Consider the following 19,765-nt stretch of genomic DNA (forward strand, 5'->3'; position numbering starts at 1 on the left):
CTGCCTAAAATGTCAGGAGCTAGAATCAAATGGAGATCAAATGCCAGTTACAAGAGTATCCCGTTTGTAAAAATCTGTGCAGGAACAGGAACTCTGGGCAAGCCAAGGAGCAGGGCTCACTCCTTCACCTTCACCACCAGTGAGCTCTGGATGGTGCCTTGGGACCCACCTTCTATTCGCTCAATTACAATTCTGTAGGTCTGGCCACATGGGATTCCCTAGAGCCGTGGTATCATTATTTGCAGCCAAACACTAATGTGCCCTCCTATAGCTCGCAGAGTATTTTTAATATTTTGTTAGAAAACAACACACCGGCATCTGAGGAAGATTTGTTCCTTCTGAGGCTGTTTGTCCCCAGCCTTCATTTACACACAGGACTCCATTTCCAAAGAATCTCATGAACATGACGCAGACACTGGCCTTCTTATGATGACATTTCACACTAACCACATACAGCAATTCCGTGACACGATCTTTACATTAGCTAATTACTGTAATTATTTCAATTGTTGTTCATTTCAATATCCTGTTCCAAAAAGTCTCTCTTCTTTAAAGAGTTCTTTTGGGATGAAATGGAACACGAATGTGGGTCAGTTACTTTATTTGGTACAATTAAAGTATATATTTGGACTTCTTACTCCTGCTCAGTAATCAATTGCAATATTTACTTTGTTGATGAAATTGGCTTTTCCCGGGGTAATTTTCCCTTTAACTTCTCAGTACTGGCCTTAACAGTAGACAATAAGGTTAATGCTATAATCAGCTATTACGTCGGCACATACGACTTTAGCTGCGGTTCAAATATAGCAACACAGAGTATAGAACACCCAAGCTAGAAAACACAGGTTTGAAAATTAGTGAATCAAACTCTGGATAATAACTTCTTTTAAAAATAAATATCCCTTAAAAATGTTTAACATATTCTTTTTAAAATAAAATTCTTTTTAAAATACTGAGCGAAAGAAGCCAATCTCAAAAGATCACATTTACGTAACATTCCCCAAATGACAAAATTATAGAGTTGGAGAACAGATTAGCGGTTGCCAGCAGTTAGAGACTGAGGGTAACAGGAACGACTGTGACTATAAAGAGCCAGTACAGGGGAGATTTTTGCAGTGATGGAATAGTTCTGTCTTCATTACCGTAGTGGTTACATGCATCTACACGTGGGATAAACTAACACAGGACTATACCCATACTTTATATACCAATGTCAGTTTCCTGGCTTTGCTACTGAACTATAGTTAGGTAAGATGTAATCAATGGGAGAACCTGGGTGAAGGGCAACCAGGAGCTCTCTGTACTATCTTCGCAATTTCCTGTGAACCTCGAATTATTTCAAAATTAAAAGTTAAAAAAAAAACCAGCTAAATGTTGGATTATAAATATATTTCACAGAATAATTTATTCATCATATAAGATTAAATATTACCCAAGCCTATGCAAATATCTTTTATCACCTGATTTTCCATTTTGCATACAAATGAGCTACCGATTACCTTGACAGAGAGGCAAGGAGAGAGTGAAAATGGAGTAGGTTTCAGAATTGGTTTTGCTGTCAGGATGCTTACTGTTCAGGACATCAGTAACATGGACCACTTTGGCATCCAACATCTGGTGTCTTACAAAGGGCAGGTAGTAAACAATATGTAAAAAGTAAGAGCATGTATTTAAAGACATTTTAACATCTGTAAAATTCTGCCATTAAAAAAACAGAGAGCCATGAAATAGTATACTTAACCTATTTTGTGATTTCTGTATGCTAATCAAGATCCCACTGAGCATATGATTATATGTCATTTGCAAAAAGCATTATTAGACTTATGTGATTACCAAATACAAGATTTATTTTTTATGTACACATGGCAATTGTTTCTACAATTCAAACATCTCTCTGGCTAAATTAATATAAATTGCTGCAATGTGCCAATAATAAATTAGAGACAAAAAGAATTCCAGAAGCTGAGAGATGAAAATTAAACAAAGCCAGAGGAAGTTATTTTCACTAGGGTTTTAGACCGAAATCTTTTTATCACTGATTAAAATGTAACATTCTGGGACTACACCAAAAACATGACTCCCTGATTCCCTGTATCTCACACCTAAGCTGGCTCAACACTGGTTCATCATGACTCGAAATCTAAAGAGAGGTTGGCAGTACTTCATAAATACCTTCCTGTTCGCTCCTTTCTACAGTGATGCAATTTGACCTACATTTCCAGTGCCCATTGAAACTTCGTAGGAGGGGGAAGAGAAGAGTTTTTCATTTCTCCTACCCTCTGATTAACTAGGACAGCAAATGCCACTCAAGGGACTGCTACTGGGCAGAAGCAAAGGGGAAAAAAAGTCATGCCAGTAGGAAATTCCACCAGAGAATATTTAGAAATACTGCATTCTCTGATTCTGCAAACAAACTGTCATGGCTTTACAAGACAACAGCAAGGAAGTTGCCGCATGTTACACCATAATCAGTCTAGAACACCATGGGCTGTTTTATTCACTTCAGGCTCCCAGCATGATGAAAATTAAACTTGAACTACAGATTAATCTTTGCCATAGTGTCTTTTTTTAAATGAACTTTTAATTTTAGAATGATTTTAAATTTACAGAGAAGCTGTAAAGATTAAACAGCGCCCCTATATACACACCACACCCCGTTTCCCCTATCGTTCACCTCACAGGGTGCCACACTTGTCACAACTCACGCACCAATACTGACACAGTATTATTAACTAAAGTCCATATTTGACTCAGATTTCCTCAGTTCTTGCCTAATGCCCCTTTTCCGCCCAGGATCCTATCCACAGCACATTACAGTTAGTTGTCACATCTCCCTACTCCTCCTCTAGAGAGCAACAATTTCACAGACTTTTTTTTGATAACCCTGACAACAGTTTTGAGGCGTACTGGTGAGGTATTTTGTAGAAAGTGTTGAAGTGTTTGTCCAACGTTTTTCTCAGGATTATAATGAGAGTATTGCATTGGGTGAGGGAGACCACAGAGCTAAAGTGCCACCCTCGTTACATCCTGTCAAGTGTACACTTGTCAACCTGATCACCTGGCTGAGGCAGTGTCTGTCAGGTTTCTCCACTGCAGAGGTTCTCCCTCCCCTTTCCACACCGTACTCTGGGAAAGGAAGTCACTGTGCAAGGCCCACAGTTTAGGGATGGGCAGTTACGCTTCGCTTCCTTTCAGGGGATTATTGACAAAAATTGTTTGGAATTCTTCCACATAGAAAAGTTATCTATTCTCTCTCATTTGCTTACTTATTCAATCATTTATTTGTGTCAGTATGGACTCAGGGGCATTGCTTTACATTATTAATTATATATATATTACATATTTATATATTTTATTAGTATTTATTATATATACATTATACATTTTATTTATATTTATTTTATATCTTGGGTTATCATTTAAAACTGTATTATTTAGTTAAATCATCCCAGCTATGACAACTGGGGGCTCTTTCAGACTCCTGTGTTCCTCTGACATACCTCATCATTCTGTGTTGTGTATCTGCATGTTTTGTTTTGTTACTTTCTTGTTTTCCAGCATTAGAATACCCTCCAGGCTCATGTTGCTTATTCCCTGAACAGCCATAGAATTAACTCCTGTCTGGGTCCTTTTATTGGAAAATGGTATTAGAAACCAAGATCTGGGAATTGGGGCTTATCAAAGTCTTTTAGTGTTTGACACTTTTAAATTTCTATATGAACTACCTGTATAGTAAATCAACACAATTATCTCATTAAGTATCTTCATTTTGTGGCATAACATGCTAAATCATGAAGAGGATGCTACCATCTGACTGGCCAAACTTTCAGGTTTGATAAAACAATAAATGCCTCACTGTAATGAAAGTTCCCAGGGCGGGGGGGGGGGGGGGGGGGGCCGCGGGGCCAGAAACACAATAAAGTTTTTCGTTTTTTATGCAAGGTCTCCTTCTTTCTCCCCCCCCCCCATTACCATTATATGTTACCACCTTTTAAGTCAGCTCTTAATTCCCTGAGTTAAAGGAAAACACAAATATCGGTCAGATCTAGCTATGAAAATATTGATGATGACCTATGACAGCAGCTACCCCTTCCTATTTATGGTCTGAATATTTTAATGTTACAGTTTATCTTTGTTGAGACTAAACTAATCAGCCCCACACAAGGACTGAGCCAGGAGCTTCTTGGGCAGGGTGGGGGTGGGGCGGGGGGACCACCCAATGGGAAGCAAACAGATTTCAGTAGATAACTGAACCACACAGACTGGAGTTAATCCCATTCAACACACAGAGGACAATTCTTCACCTCAGACTCCAACCATTAGTCTGTGTAAACAGACTATGCTAATAAAATCTTTAGTGACCTCACCCCCCCTTTTTAATAGAAAATAGGCTGGGGCCAGCACCTAATACTGATTTTCTCTGTCATCTTTTCCTCACTCAATCTGATTAAAATTTATATTCACTAAATATTTCTTGAGCCTCTTCTGTGCACTAGACAGCACACTATGCCTAGTGCTTCCAATTAATCCAATAGATTCAAAAAATAATTAAGAGCTCTGTTCCCATCTTTCCCTCCCAGCAGAGCTGCTAAAGTTGTTGGAAGATAAGTCAGGCCTTGACAATGCTGAAGGCACAAAATGGTTTGGAGAAGCACATGGTTTAGCGTCTACTTCTAGAGTTGTCTGATAACATCTTAGAAAAGATCATAACTTTCTACCTGTAAAACAGAGATAATCAAACCTACTTCTCAGGGAGAATGCCTGGAAAGCACAGCCCTGACCCACACAATGGATTCTGTAAGCATCAGCTCATGTTCATGCTTTACGTTTCACCATAATTACATCCAGGAAACACTAGGACTGTTCAACTAAGATGTTCCATTGCCTTTTTTCATTGCCAATTTTACTATCTTTTTATACCCCAAAATTATGATCTTTAAAAAAAAGTTAATTTCTATGCCCAGTCAACCTGTCTTTGATAGGACTTCCCAGGTGGCACAGTGGTTAGGAATCCGCCTGTCAATGCAGGGGACACGGGTTCGATCCCTGCTCCAGAAGATCCCACATGCCGTGGAGCAACTAAGCCTGTGTGCCACAACTACTGAGCCCATGTGCCACAACTACTGAGCCCATGTGCCGCAACTACTGAAGCCCACGTGCCTAGAGTCCACGCTCCGCAACAAGAGAAGCCACTGCAATGAGAAGCCCGTGCACCACAATGAGGAGTAGCCCCCGCTCACCGCAACTAGAAAAAGCCCACATGCAGCTACGAAGACCCAACACAGCCAATAAATACATTTATTATAAAAAAAGAAACAAACCCTGTCTTTGACAAATAAACAATGCCCATTTGCTCAAGAGGCACGAACCAGAATGGAAAGGAAATATTAAGAACAATAACAGCTAACATTGCCTGAAAGCTTATTTTGTGCCAGACACTGTGTGGATGTTGCACAACAGGCCTATGAAATAGATATTTTAATTGTCCCTCATTACCAAGTGAGAAACTGAGGCTAGAGAGGTGAAGTAACTTGTGCACGGGTGCCACCCCTCTGGGCTAGGCAAGCTACTCTTACAGAAAAACCATAACAAATAACAACAGAATTATATCAAACAACTGAACATCCGTCCCTTACCTCACACTGTTGATTCCTTTCCAAACACTGTGCCACTGGGTGCTACAGAGATGCAAACTGAGAGGGCTTTGAACACTTCTGCTCCCAAAGGGACTCCAAACTGAGAATTCCTGCTTCCAAAATATTTTCAATAAATAAAACCCACTGAGGTCTCCCTATGGCATTTTACAGAAAGTGGCAACTCCCTGGCCTGGCTTGCAAGGCTCTTCACTCTGGCCCCAGTGACTGCCTCAGGGCATTCACATGGCAGGCCGCTTCCAGATCTTACCTCTCCATGGAGTTAATCCCACACACTGATTCCCTAAAACTGGTTTAAGAGATCTCCAGCTGGCTTCCTCATTAATGGGCATCCACACTACCCTGCATCAAGGACCTTCTCCCCTCCTGGATTTACCCCCAGGACAATCACGGGAGTGGAGAAGAGCAATCAGGTTTTGGAATTAGATCAGGACTTAAATTCTGTTTTCTACTTATAAACTGTGACCTCAAGCAAGTCAGTTCACCTCTCCCAATGAGAATTAATGGAGGAGATAAGACCAGTCAAGCACAGCACCTAGCACATACCAAGTGCCATTATCACCATTATCCCCATTCTACAGATAAGAAATCGAGTCTCCAAGTGGTGAAATACCAAAGGTCACAGAGCTGGTGAGTGGTAGGGGTCAGGGCTTGAAACCAGTTCTTTTTTCCTTTCTTCTACAACTCTTTATTGAGCACCAATATTAAGCACCATGCCTGGAGCTTAAGGACATAACTGTGAAACAGACAAGTACATGGCTCTCATGGTGCTTACCTTCTGCTAAGAAGACAGCCATCAAACCTTTACACAGATAAGTGTAGGTGCTGGAAGAAGTAAAAGCAGGGTGCCTGAATACATATGGGTTTGACAGCAAGTAACAACATCCCTGGCATTTGTCTGGAAGACCAGGGGAGGTTTCTATGAACAGGTGGCATTTAAACTGGGACCAGGACACAGAAGAGGTGTTTGGAGATGAGGGTGGCAGCAGGATCTCCACACAAAGGAACCTCAAGAGAAAAGACTCCGAGGAAGCATGGCAAATCCGGGGAACTAAGAGGCCAGAGCACCTGAGGAGGCTGGAGAGGTAGGCAGGGCCAGATCAGAGGACCCAGTAGAACATGATAAGCATTTTGGATGTCACCCATCACTGAAGCAATGGGAAGGCACCAAAAGATTGGCTGCCCTTGATGAAACAGTAGTAAAATGCTTACTCTGACCCCAGCTCCCAGAGGTCAAGGCCACTTGGTATATTTTTATTATCTATACTTCTAGGATACAACAAGTATACTTCTGATAAATATTTGCGAGCCATATGAAAGAATCTTTGGTAAAGACAAACCACCTCTCCCTCTTTCTAATTCCACAGCTGATGCTTCTATAAAAGTTCTTATCGCTGATTACTAAAGATGGGTGTGCACCTCTTTTTACTGTTTGGTCATAAGTTTCTGGAAAGCAGAATAAATATCTTTTTTTCTATCTCTCAAAGCCAAATGCTCAATAGTTGTGGGTTGAAACAGGTCCTCTTTTAACACCTAAAAATCTCTTCTTATATTTCTAATTGCCTGAGTAAGAATCTTCACCCTACCTCAGTGAAATAGATCTGAAGGGATAATTGACAAGGACAGAAAAAAAAAAAGTTCTGCTTTCTTTCTGTAGCATAAGTTTAACAACAAAAGCCCATTTCACCAATGTGTGATTAAAAGTACAATTTTTATATCTTAAGATAAATCACTTGTGCAGTTCACATGCATTTTTTTTTTAATCTTAGTTTAATCTTAACCAAGAACAAAATGCCCCAACAGAAGATCTTTCAGTGATTTTCCAATTCTTCTGAGAATTGTTCACATTCTCTCTCTGAATATTTAATTACTCTGATAAGGGTAGGGTAACTGTTTAGGCTATTTATATTAAAAGACAGAATTGACTCAATCAATAGTTCATATATTTGAGGGTTTATTTTCGGATTTCAGGAGATGAGGATGATAAGATAAAATGATGAAACTGGGATTATGAATATGCTACTAGGGTGTGCTAGTCATTTTCTGTTTGATCCTTTTTCCATCCCCAGCCCAATTTTCCACCATTCTGGCCCTGCTCTTGCCCCAAAGGCTGACCTCTATGCGTAGCATCACTAGGTTCCTGCAGTCAGGCTTCCAGGTGGGTTTGGCCAATAGAAGGCACTGGAAGGAGATCAAACAGGGAGGAAAGAAAGTGGGGGGGGGGGTTTTGCTTCTTTATTCCCTCCCTGGTCTGGGCTGCATTTTCTGGCAGTGGCTGAATCCCTCCAGGGCTATACGCTCCTATCAGCCAGCCCCTCCTCTATGGCTCCAGCTCTCTCAGTGGACTCCAGGAATGAATGCTATTTCTTCTCTTTGCTCCTTTGGACCTAGTAGTGATAAAGGCTTCCCATTGCTGTCAGTTTCTGGGTGACAGGAACCCCATGTTACCCTTAACTCTGTCCTCTCTCTGAAAATAATCCCTTCCTTAAAGTCCTGAACCATCAGAGTTGGGCTCTGTTTCCAGCCAGAACTAAGAATTCAAACCATAGACCTGTAAAACCAGCAATCTCTCTCCTTTGCATGTGAGCAGTTATCACAAAGGTTATTCATTTTCCAGAGCAATTCCTTCACACCAAGCACTGCATGTAAGCTCTTATGTTTCTCAGGCAGAAATGACACCTTTTAAACTGGTCAGTGCAAGAGAACAGGGGAGGGCGCTCTTGAAAAACAGCTGGCAGAATGGAGGGGCTGACACTTAATTCTCTAGGCAGGGGTCTGCTACATGTCAAAAATAAAATGTTTACAAAGAGATGCCACTTCCTCCTATTTCTCCCTGGGTTTCCTCTCACTAAGGGCTTGGAATCAAAGTCAGCACTATTTTCACGCTGAATACCTAGAAGTTGTTTCACTGCCTAGGGAAGTTGTCCTGTGTGTCACTTCACTTTGCTAGTTTCTCAGACCTGAGGATCTGCTTATCATTAGCCAAGGCACACAGAAAGAAAGCCAACCACCTTGTATTACTAGCCACCTGCCTGTGACCTTTCCTTCTCTCTCTCTTTCATAGGATAAATCTGCACTAGACAAAAGGTGAGCAGGGTGAGAAAATTCTGCTTTGCTCAGCCTCGCCTGTGCCTTTAACAGATCTGACCAGATGAGCACTTTTCTTTTCCAATGGAGAGGACTGGCATATGCTTATACCATAATCTGCTCTGAGCTCCTTCGGATTTTTCTTTTACCAAGGCAAGTGGATTTGAGGTTAGATGTTAATTGAAATCACCCGGGACTCTAAACACTCCACCTTGCTTTCACTTGGCACTGAGTACCCTGGAGGTTACTATATTTCTAAATATTGGGGCATTCTTTTGATCAATCAAGAGCCTAAATTTAAGGAATCCTTCTAGGAGGCTGATAAGAATCTATGCGGCTTATGTCAACAAGCCACTCCAACAAAGACTCCAAATGTCTCCCTCTGCAACCAGCAGGCATTCAAAGCTGAGAGCAAGAGTTGCTAAGATAGAGATAGGCAGATACACTACAGTCTACAGAAAAGATGCTCTGCTACACTTCAGTGAAGGCTGGCCAAAGAGTGAGATAGCTCTCCTGTCCCATCCCAGTGGGGAAGCCCCTCTCTTCAGCCTGAAAGGAACACTGAGAAGCAGTAGGATTAACAAAACTTGGTCCTCACTACAGTATATCCATTTCTAACACTCCTTACCCTTCAATGTTCATTTCAAAGGATATTCTACTAGTAAACTCCATAAGCAGCTGGGTGGATATACATCAAATGTTAATAGTGGTATCTCTAGTCAGTAGAAGTACAAGTAACTTTTATCTCTTTTTGCGCATTTGTGAAATTTTCCAAATTTTCGACAAACACCTATGATTTCTGCAATCAGGGAAAAATTATTAAACAAAAACCCTATAAGCATTCTGGAATTTCAGTTTTCAATAAGAATCAATTTATGTAATTCTCGAAACTCAAAATCCAAGTTACATTTCTTAGCTTTTGTGTATTTTATGGTTTTTCAATACTACATTTTATGAACTGTGTTTCCAAATTATGCAACTATTCAAAATGTAAAAAACAAGAATGATAAATTGGGTTTAACATATAAATTTTTTTCTGGGACACACCACAACCTTAAGTGAGATAATTTAGACTCTTCAAGGTCGAAATTAACTATTTCCATACTCTGAAGCACTCCTAATACAGACGAAAAATGGAACTGTTTCTTTTTGTAAGAATACCACGCAGACGATATCATATGCAATGATATGGCTAAGAGACTACAGATAAAAAACAGACTGGTGTTTCTTCCATCACAAATGCTAGCCAATAAAAACTTTCCAGTCTACAGCTGATTAATACTTGACACCAGATCTCTGGAAAAGAAAGCTAATCGTTGCTGGCAGTTAGCTAAAGCAACAGACACTCAGAAACCTGCCTACTACCACATCATGACTGCTGTTTACTATGACAACTGATTTTTCAATTCAGTGCCATTTATAGTTCTAAACAGAAACCTGGAACAGGTACTAGCTTTTCTAGGAGCTACCTTTCTCATAACCTATAATAGCTAAACATGTATTATTCATTGCCTTGTAGTGTTGAAATAAATTAACAAGGAATCCTGGAAACCATAAGCATCTTTACTAGCTTCAGGAAGCTACTAAATCTGAACAAGTGATTCCATTTAAACTGTCCTAATGTAATGGCAAATGGTCTCTTTTCTAACTTCGATTTCCAAATGATTTATAGTTATAACTACCAGAACAATAATAATCAACAGGGTGAGGAGTGGAGGGAGCAGAGAATAGTCTTAAATATCTCCTCTTAGAGTAGCCAAGAGCAGCCAAGAGGAGATACTTAACCTCCTCTTGTGTTCAGTATGTTAAAACTTAAAAAACAAAACAACAACAGAAAGCAGTGAATAAAATACAAAGAAATGAAAAGTATGCAGAACTTTGCTAGCACTCTTCATGATTAAGTTCAAGGATCCTAAAGGTGCAAAATGTCTGCAAAAATGAGACCATAAGACAAATGAGAAATGCAAGAGACAATGAGAAGATTAGAATTTTGACTAGTGTTAACTATTAACAGAACATGTTTAGAAGCTGTAGAAATCAGTGCCTGAAACAAATCAGAAAAAGAGAGACAATTTAAAAACTAGTGTTAAATGCTAAAACGAGGTTCTAAAGCTACAAGTCTTGCGATGTCTCTATTCACGAAAAGGTCTGGGCAAACAAGAACCGCCATATTGCCATTATGATCATGTTGATGGTTCAGATGACAATGAAACTGTAAAACCGAGGGGGAAGGGCCTAACATACAACCCTATTGTTAACAGAACACTGTCTGGAGATCCTAATTAAACAAAAGCGTCAAGTGCTCCTCTCAAAATCTCTTGTAGTGATGGACCTGAAAGGCAGAAAACAGAGCAGACCATTTCAAAGAAGAGTCCAGGGGTTGAGAGGACAAGTAACTACACCAAAGGTGGTAATTACACCCTGGGGAAGTAAAAAAGGCCAGACTAAAGGACTCCAAGAGGTACTTCAAAACGAGTTAATCACGGGAAGAAGACAGGGGTAAATCGGCTCCTCGACCAGTTATCTGTAGGAAATAAAAAGATGCTGGGACTCCAAAGCAAGAGTAAACAAAAGCGGCTGCAAATAGCCAAGGTGACCATTAGATACCTCCACTACACACCAGTGTGCCCACAGCAAGAGGTTAATCATAGGTTCACCTCTTTCTAATTCAGCCTGGAACCTTGAGTAACCAGAAAAGGGGGTTCTGCAATTGGCAAACCGCCATCCTAGAACTGCCCTCAGCAAAAGCATGAGTCGTCAAAGCACCCAGGGGTTCTCCTGCCAACAGTCATATGCTGCAGGGGTAACTGCTCACCTTTTCTAAACCATATTCTCAGCTAAAAACTACGGGGAAATATGCTCGTCTCTGACCTCAAAAGATTAGAGTATGAAATAAAACAGGAAAATATGCGAAAATGCTCTTAGTGAAAGCACACTGTATTTGCACGTTTTACTGATTGAAGCATGGTTTAACTTACACTCTAGAGACTATATAAATGTAGGTTGTCCCTTCAGCTTATAAGCTGGAAGGTCTAAAATGTTTATTTTAAGGTATTAGCAAGAATGCAATGAAAGCAGCTAGACATTGTGAGCAGAGAGAGAAACAAATGCAGGGCAGTTTGGGACACTTCAGTGCAGAGGCCAATAACAGTATTTATCTCACTGTGTCCTAAAGGGATCACCATGTACTGGGCAAAAATGTTCTTAACAGGGACTCTGTTACCAAAAAGTGGTTAAATTATAGTCCATGTGCATTTCTTCTAAAATATCAGGGAAACGCACAATGTTTTATAAAAGATTGTCACGGAAGTGGATAATTATGCTGCTGCACTTATTGATTAGCTGAAATGGAAGCAGGTAGTGTGGAGCCACAAGATTGGGCCTCAAACTGGGGTTTGAGAGGCATGTGGGATTGGGAGGGAGAGGAGGGTTGTAAGTATTAAACGGGACAGATGATGTACAAACTAATGCACACACAGAGGCCCATAATGTTCCGAGAAATTATGAAGTCTGGCACCCTAAGTACACTCTCCACCGAGTCCTGCTACCTGGATCCCTGAAGCTACTCTGGATCTGATCCATTCTGAGGCCTGGTTCTTCAGCTCTACCATCAGTGCTGGGAGGTACACAGCATCCTTCCAGCAACCTCCTTGAAGTGGCCAGATTTTGTTTCTATTGCTTATAACCAAAGACCTTTAGCTGATTAGTTATTATTTTGAGTCTAGAAGACTCAATTTTCTCAAAGATTTGGGAGATAAAATGTAATTTGATTGGCAAGTAATTTAGACTATTAATTTCATGGTAAAACAAAGGCATGTATCATGGAGTAGAATACAAAATCTGTGTAAAATTTTAAGATACTGGATTTTTCTTTTGAGATTTTTGACGGCTGGCTTCCTCCCACTTCTCATTCTCTCTCCTTGCTCCGTGCATGTGTCTTTAGCAAGGAGTTTAAGAAGCACTGGTATAGAGATTAACGTTCCTTAACTTTTTGTATCTGACCTCAGGCCAGGCAAGACCTGCGGAAGAAACTGCTCTGCCCTAACTGGGAGCAAATAAATGATCACTGTTTTAAGCCACAAAGTTTTGGAGTGGGCTGTTATTACTATAACTGTTATCACTATAATAGATAACTGACAGATGTGCTTCAGGAATTATCATAACATGTCTACATTCTTTTATTCCATGCATTTCCTGAAGTTTCCTAGGAAGGAACTCAACACTCCGATGTTTCCAAATAATTATGTCAGAGCCAGATGTGGTTACACTTCTGTCTTCCTGGCCAGGTCAATGTTTCTAATTCCACACAAACAATGCAATGTACCTCAGTCAGGACACAGAGGTTCAGGCGGGAGGTAGAACATACTCCAAAGCCAAAATAACTTAAGTGAAAATAAAGTGAGAAATTTCTCAAATTATCATAGTTACACCACAAGGATGCAGATACAAATAGGGTTGAGTTGAAATGGAAGGTAACTGGCTAAAAGAAGAAAAATGAAGCAAAATCGCTATGATTCATTTAAAAACTAGAGAACTCAAAACAGATTCTCCCGTTAACAGTTTCTGTGCCTGGAACGTCCTTCCATATAGTTGAAAGATGATGGAAACTTTCTTTGAAAAGTTCACCACACGTTGCCTACAGAAAATGCCTGCTTCAGGTCACCGTCCATTCAACAACTACTTATGCAGCCTGTGAGCCCCTAAGCACTCTTTCTTTTTTCTTCTCCTTCGGATAGTGCACCCAGAGATACCAGGGTAAAGGGAGCATGACTGGGTGAAACTAGACCACACGCTGGTCTTGGTCATGGTACCTGATCTGGTCAGAGGGTGTAGGCTGCTGAATGTGGCAAACAAGGTTCTGCCCTCATGCACACCTGCACCAAGAAGGGGGGGAAGTATTAGTAGCTAATATTACCAGCAGCAGCACCACCACTATCACCATCATCACTCTCATTATTATGCCCTCACCCCTCCTGCCACTTCTTCCCCCTTAGTTACTGCTAAGTATCTGGACTCTGCTAAGCAGTTACCTCATTTAATCTTCACAACAGCTTAGCAAGGCACTACGCAGATTTTACAGATGAGGAGACTGAGCTCTAACTAGACAAAAGCAACACAGACAGACAGTAAGCGTTAGAGCTCATGCTTTTAACCAGTAGCCTATTCTCCCTCCATACATATGAATTCTTTATAATTTTATGAGAATTTCAACAGGGGGGGAAAATCCTTCAAGCAAGAAATGAGGCACAACACACTCTATCAATATAAACGTCTATGTGTCTCTGTGTGTTTTCAGTGAGTTTCTTCTAAAAACTGGTATTTATTTAGTCCTGCATAGAATTTTGTCTTCCTGTTGGAAGAGTCTGGAAAATATTCTTGCTTATTAGTAATATAGAAAACATTTTTTAAAGGTATAAGAGAAAGCATATTTCACTTCTCATTCAATACAACACAGACCATGAGGGGAACTGGTCATCTTGGAGAATGAGGCCTCATTTAGCCACAAACAGATGTTTTCAGCTATGTTTAAAAAGTTACTTTAATAACTTTATCATTTTTTCCTGATTATAAAAGCAGTACATGCTAGCTAAAAATAAATAAATAAATTTTTTTAAAAATTGAGAAAAACATAAAGAATCATCCACAATATTATTACCTAGAGGTAACAAGCTCCTATTAGTATTTGGTACATCCTATTAGTATTAGTACATCCTTCCAGATACTTTCTTTGAGGTTTCTATACACAGGGCTTTCATCCACCTTAAAAATCACACATTAAACATATTCTCAGGCTGTCCTCTGTTTTCCTAAACATCATTCCCACGTCAATAAATATCAACCTGCATCATCCTGTTTAAAGACTGCACTGTATGGACAGGCTCTAATTGACTTAACCTGTTATTAATAGGCATTTAGATTACTTTCTATGTTTTGCTATTACAAAAACCAGGGCAGTGAGCAGTCTGGTGTACATATCTATGTACCCCTGACCGACTGCTTCTTTAAGATAAATTCCTAGATGTTGGCTTGGCGTTTTATTTTATGACTTTGGATTCATATTGCCCCAAGTGTCATCCAGAAAATATGTACCAAATTTACCTTTTTCAAAAGAAGGAAACCCTTAAATGTTAAGAGTAATAACATATTTTACATTTCTAACATTTAGCTTAAGTGGCCAAAAACTTTAAAACTGCAACTTATCCTTAAATATCTACAATATCAGTTAAGGCCTCTGATACTGCATTAGGTTTACATTTGGAGGAAGAAAATTCTAAAATACCCAATAAGTGGGTTTCCAGCATCATGTAGTTTTGAAAAGTTAAGCTCCAAAAAGAACATATTTGCTGCAAAACAAGCAATTAGTAGAGAATTTTAAAAGGCAGGAAGAGAAGCAAAAAATAATCAATTATAGCAACCATCAGGTCACCAAATTTGCATTCTATACAACGGCCAAGAGTAAAGGGTCAAGAGAGAGAAGAGGTGAAAACTAGAAGAAGAGACTGTCAGAGCTTCAGTGATGACCGGATGAAATTACACACAGACATATACATCTACATGCTCTGTACACACCAATCCTGGAACTAATCTCCAGGGGTTAGAACACAAGAGGAATCTTTGTGTGCTTTATTTAACCAAACATCTTGCAGAGGGGGTTGGGGGAGGCCGCATACAGGTAAGAGTGTCTCCTTAGCAGCTTGAGGGCCTAGTATCAATTACTTCCCCTCCAGGGCACAGAGAGGGTAGCAGGAACTTGAGGCATAAGACAGCTCCAAAGGCACTGATTCCCTTCAAAACCATCAGAGGGGACAGGGCTCACTCACCAGGCTCTACAGAAAACTGGGCAAGGTGAGAACATTTTTAGCAATGAATAACTTACTGGTGAGTAGAATGCGTGTGCTAAGATGGGAAGGCCACACCCCATAACTAATAACAACTAGCCTACTGGAGTTGCATGCTGTTTGGGAAGATGGGGGCATTAGATAAAGCGGCCAGACAAAAAGCACTGAATACTGGAGATGGCAAATGGCAGTGGGGAGTGCTGCCTGGTGACACCACAAACCTATAGAATCTTAGGGTCTAACATTCTTCTAGGTAAGGGGTCAGCAAACTACGGCCCATGCATGGGTCAAATCCAGCTTCAGTCTATAAACACCGTGAGCCGCTGCATGTACACGACATTTTTAAATGCTTGAGAAACTTAAAAAATAGTTCATGGCATATAAAAATTACATGAAATTCAAACAACAGTTGTCCACAAGGTTTTACTGGAACACAGCCAGGCCCACCCACTTTTGTCTATGGCTGCTTTCCCTATGCAGTGACAGAGTTGGAAGGTGTGACAGGGACCTGGGTGGCCAGCAAAGTTGAAAACATTTACTATCTTCTCCTTTACAGAAAGGAAAGATGTTGATCTCTGTTCTAGGCCATAGAAACAAGTTGTTTTTGAATGGTTCACAGCTCTAAACCTTAGTGCACACTTATTAGCTTGGCCCTGACACCTAGGATTTAGACATAACCTGCCTGCCTAACAGAGAATGCAACCCCATTGTTAAGAACAGTAGACAGGTCTAATAGGTCCTATGGATGTTGGGGTACCTGCCATGATAACCAGAAAGATGTGAAAGGCTTTCCTGAGTTGAAAGTACGATGGTTCCCAAAAGGTTTATGTGGGAATGAGAATGATTAAAGGTTTTCTCTTTGAAAGAATGTATGAGCAATCTCCTTCTACAGACGCGAATAAAACCATCCTCAAAACAGCTACCACCTTTGAGCACTTACTAGGGGCCTACGGCTGAGCAAAGCCTTTTGCTTTTACTATCTCATTGAATGGTCACCTTCTCTAGACTCAGAGAGGTTGGCTGGCTCAGGAAATGGGAATCAAATCCAGGTTTGAGTCTAAAGCCTGTGTTCCTATCCACTTGCCAACTTGAAAGCACAGGGCAAGAATGCTCACCAGGAATGAATGAGAGGAAAAGCGAAAGAGCACAGGAATAATGGAAGCAAGTTTCGTGTTATGGCCATGAGCATTTTATTCATATCTCCCTCCCTCTCTCCCCTCCCCCGACCCATAATACGCTCTCCTCCTTCAATGCTTAAAGAAATGAAAATACAATTTATTTCTTCCAGAATCTTTGCTGGAGAGCAGTAAGAAAGAGACTGGAGCTGAATAAACCCTTCGCTCCAAGAGCTGGTTGTCGAGCTCAAGCCTCTACTTATTGACCATCAATCTATTTGGTCTAAATTTTAAAATATAATTTAAAAACAGCCCCAATGCACCCAGGACTAGCATGTCAAGCCCTTTACGTGTCTGCATGGTTTATCCACTGACAGACACTTTGCTGTGGGAACAAAATAGCAGTGCTTTGGCACCTCTCAGACCACGACTAGGCTTAAGACAACTTTAAAAAGCAAGTACTGAGCACAAAGATCTACTTTTTCTTATTTTTTTCTCTTAAGAATTATTCTAACTCCCATTTTATTTAATAAAAACATATAGCTCTAATTAGGGGGGCCCAGGACCTCTCCTATAAAACAACTATAGACCCCTCCCCAGAAAAATACACATACACAAAAAAGTTTCGGTCACAACTGGAAGGGGTTCAGGAACCTCTTGAAGCCCATTCATGACCCCAGGATAATCCTTGTTCCAAAAGCATATTACAAAATGCCTATTTTACAGGACCAGGGTAATGACCATATAGCTAGCTCTCTCATCATCTTTTCTAGTTTCAGAGGCTAATATTAAATCAATATTCAAAGAAACTTCCTTAACTAGACTTTCATTCTCTCAAAGAACGAATCTAATGACTTGAGTAAATCACCAAACCTAAAGTCATATATGTTCAACGTCCAGATCAGTTTTGCTATAGTTTAAAATCTGCTACTTCTTTCTGCTCACAGAGATTTCCCTAGGAAAGGAAGAGAGCTTCAGTTTCTTCTACTTCAACATTCATTAACATACTAATATATAATAAACTGTATAAAAGAAGACCACTTGTCAGATTTACTAAAAGATGTTCTCTCACTATACATGAGATGGAGAAAAGTCAATTGAAAGAATCTGTGTCAATGGAATTGCCAGTTAAGTTATGTAGCTGACAAAGCAGATTTTTTAAAGTTCAGAAAGGCTCAAATTTTGCTGTGTTTCCCACCACCTGAGTCAAGAACGTTCAGAAATGCTTATTTTCTGGTATACCTCAAACTTTAAAGTATTTCCAATCTCTCTTGGTCTTACTACTTCAGAAAATTTCTGGCACTGTCCAACAAAATACAAGATGAAATTATAACAGTGTTTGGCCAGGACTCCATCTACGACTGATGGACAGAGTGCCTCATGAAAATTTAAGTTACAGAGGGCAGTTATACTTTCCCATAAACAACATTTAAGATTATTTTAATTCACTACTGTTTCCCAATCAGTATTATGATGATAAAGCCAAGTAACAAGTAACTTAAAAAAGAACATCAATTCACCACTTAACAATTACCTTTTAAACAACAATGATCCTCTCCAAAATGCTACTTGGGATAGACAGTCAATTGACCCTTCAACTTACAATATGTAGTACTTAAGATTTAAAGTAATTCGTCTTTTGGTTAGAGTATCTTCTCTTCCTCTAAACCAAGAAAATGAACAGGCTCCGAAACCCATGCACAGCCAGCATTTAGGCCAATATTATTTCAAAACCAGGAGAGATTTCCCACTGTGGGGGAGAGCAAATTATACCTCAAACTATCCGCTCAAGGTTATTATTATTTTTTTTGCCTTTGTGCTAAAAGTCAAAGGTGCTAACTCTTCAGAGAACTGTTGAAGAGCATTATTGAAGTTTAGACTTCATATACACGAATAAAAATTCATGCATACTGATTTCTAGCTAGAGGTGATACACCCTTCACTGTCATACATTTGCATGTACAGCTCTTCCTCTTTGAAACAACTAGAAAACCGGGAGAATGAACCCAATTTGATCACAGAAACTGAAACAACCAAATCCATCCTCCATAAATGCTTCATGCCTAATATGAAGAAGCGAGGTACTTGGGGGTCAGAAATACTGGAAAATAGCTCAATAAAATATCAAGCCTGGGTTGAAAACTCAGACCCGCTTTTTGCGGCTCACTGAATAGATCCCACTGGAGATCACATCAGCCGGACTGATGCTCGTTTCCTCTCGCCCCTCACCATCGAAATGTTGCCATTTGCGAGAAACTCATGGAAGTTGAATCAAAGTGACTTTTGGGAAGAGATGCCGATTTCACCGGCAGTGTGCTCCGGAAATGTGTAACTCTACACACTAGGCAACGTTTCTCACTGAGCACCTCCCTCTCCCTTCACTTTCGACTTCCCCTTAAGATGGGGACAGTTTTTGAAAATCACAGAGAGAAACATAAATAAGAGCACCCCATCCCGGCCACCGACGGGGATTCCGGCGGCCGGCGGGGACGGCCGGAACCCGGCTCCCCCGTCGCGGCGCGAACTCCGCCCGCAGGTCGCTAAGTTTCCCGGTCCCCCTTTCCCGGCAGCGGCTCGAGCCCCGCGGGGAAGGGGGGCGGCCGCCGGGGCCGGAACCGCGCCACCTGGAACCCAGGGCCTTTTTCGCTGGCCGGCCGCGCCCCGCGCCCGTGCCCGCGCGCGAGACCCGCCCCGGCGCGCGTGGGCGCCAACTTCGCGGGGACCCTCGCGCCGCGCCGCCTCGGTGCCCCCGGGCCCCGGGACTCCCGGGCTCAGCCGGGCCGGGCGCTCCCTCCGCCCGCCCCGCCCCCCAGGAGAGTGAGCCCACCCCCAGCGGCGGCGGCGGGGCTGGGGAGGCGGGGGCCGCGGTCGCCGTCCCCCGCGAGGCGCGCGGGGGGCTCGGAGCCCGCGTGGCCCCCGCCGCCCCGGCGGCGCCCGGGCGAGCTCACCTGGCGTCTGGCGGCGGCCTCCGGGGCGGCCTCTGGGCGTGGGCCGGGCGGGGGCGCGGTTGGGGGGGGTGGGGGCGGCGGGGCCGGGGCTGCACCGGGGCCGCCGCCGTCCGCCTGGCCTC

General features: G+C 41.5%; 1 protein-coding gene across 3 annotated transcripts in view; it reads right to left on the reverse strand.

Moving 5' to 3' along the window:
- The window catches only part of ATXN7 (ataxin 7), a 125,077-nt gene extending 105,342 nt beyond the window's left edge, over positions 1–19,735 (reverse strand). For all 3 annotated transcript variants that reach the window (XM_057704733.1, XM_057704731.1, XM_057704729.1), the window contains exon 1: positions 19,644–19,735. The gene's annotated coding sequence lies outside the window, so the exon portion shown is untranslated. The remainder of the gene's footprint in view (positions 1–19,643) is intronic.
- Between the last annotated feature and the right edge of the window lie 30 nt (positions 19,736–19,765).

This window comes from Hippopotamus amphibius, chromosome 13 (assembly GCF_030028045.1).
Source record: "Hippopotamus amphibius kiboko isolate mHipAmp2 chromosome 13, mHipAmp2.hap2, whole genome shotgun sequence".
Classification (NCBI taxonomy): domain Eukaryota; kingdom Metazoa; phylum Chordata; class Mammalia; order Artiodactyla; family Hippopotamidae; genus Hippopotamus; species Hippopotamus amphibius.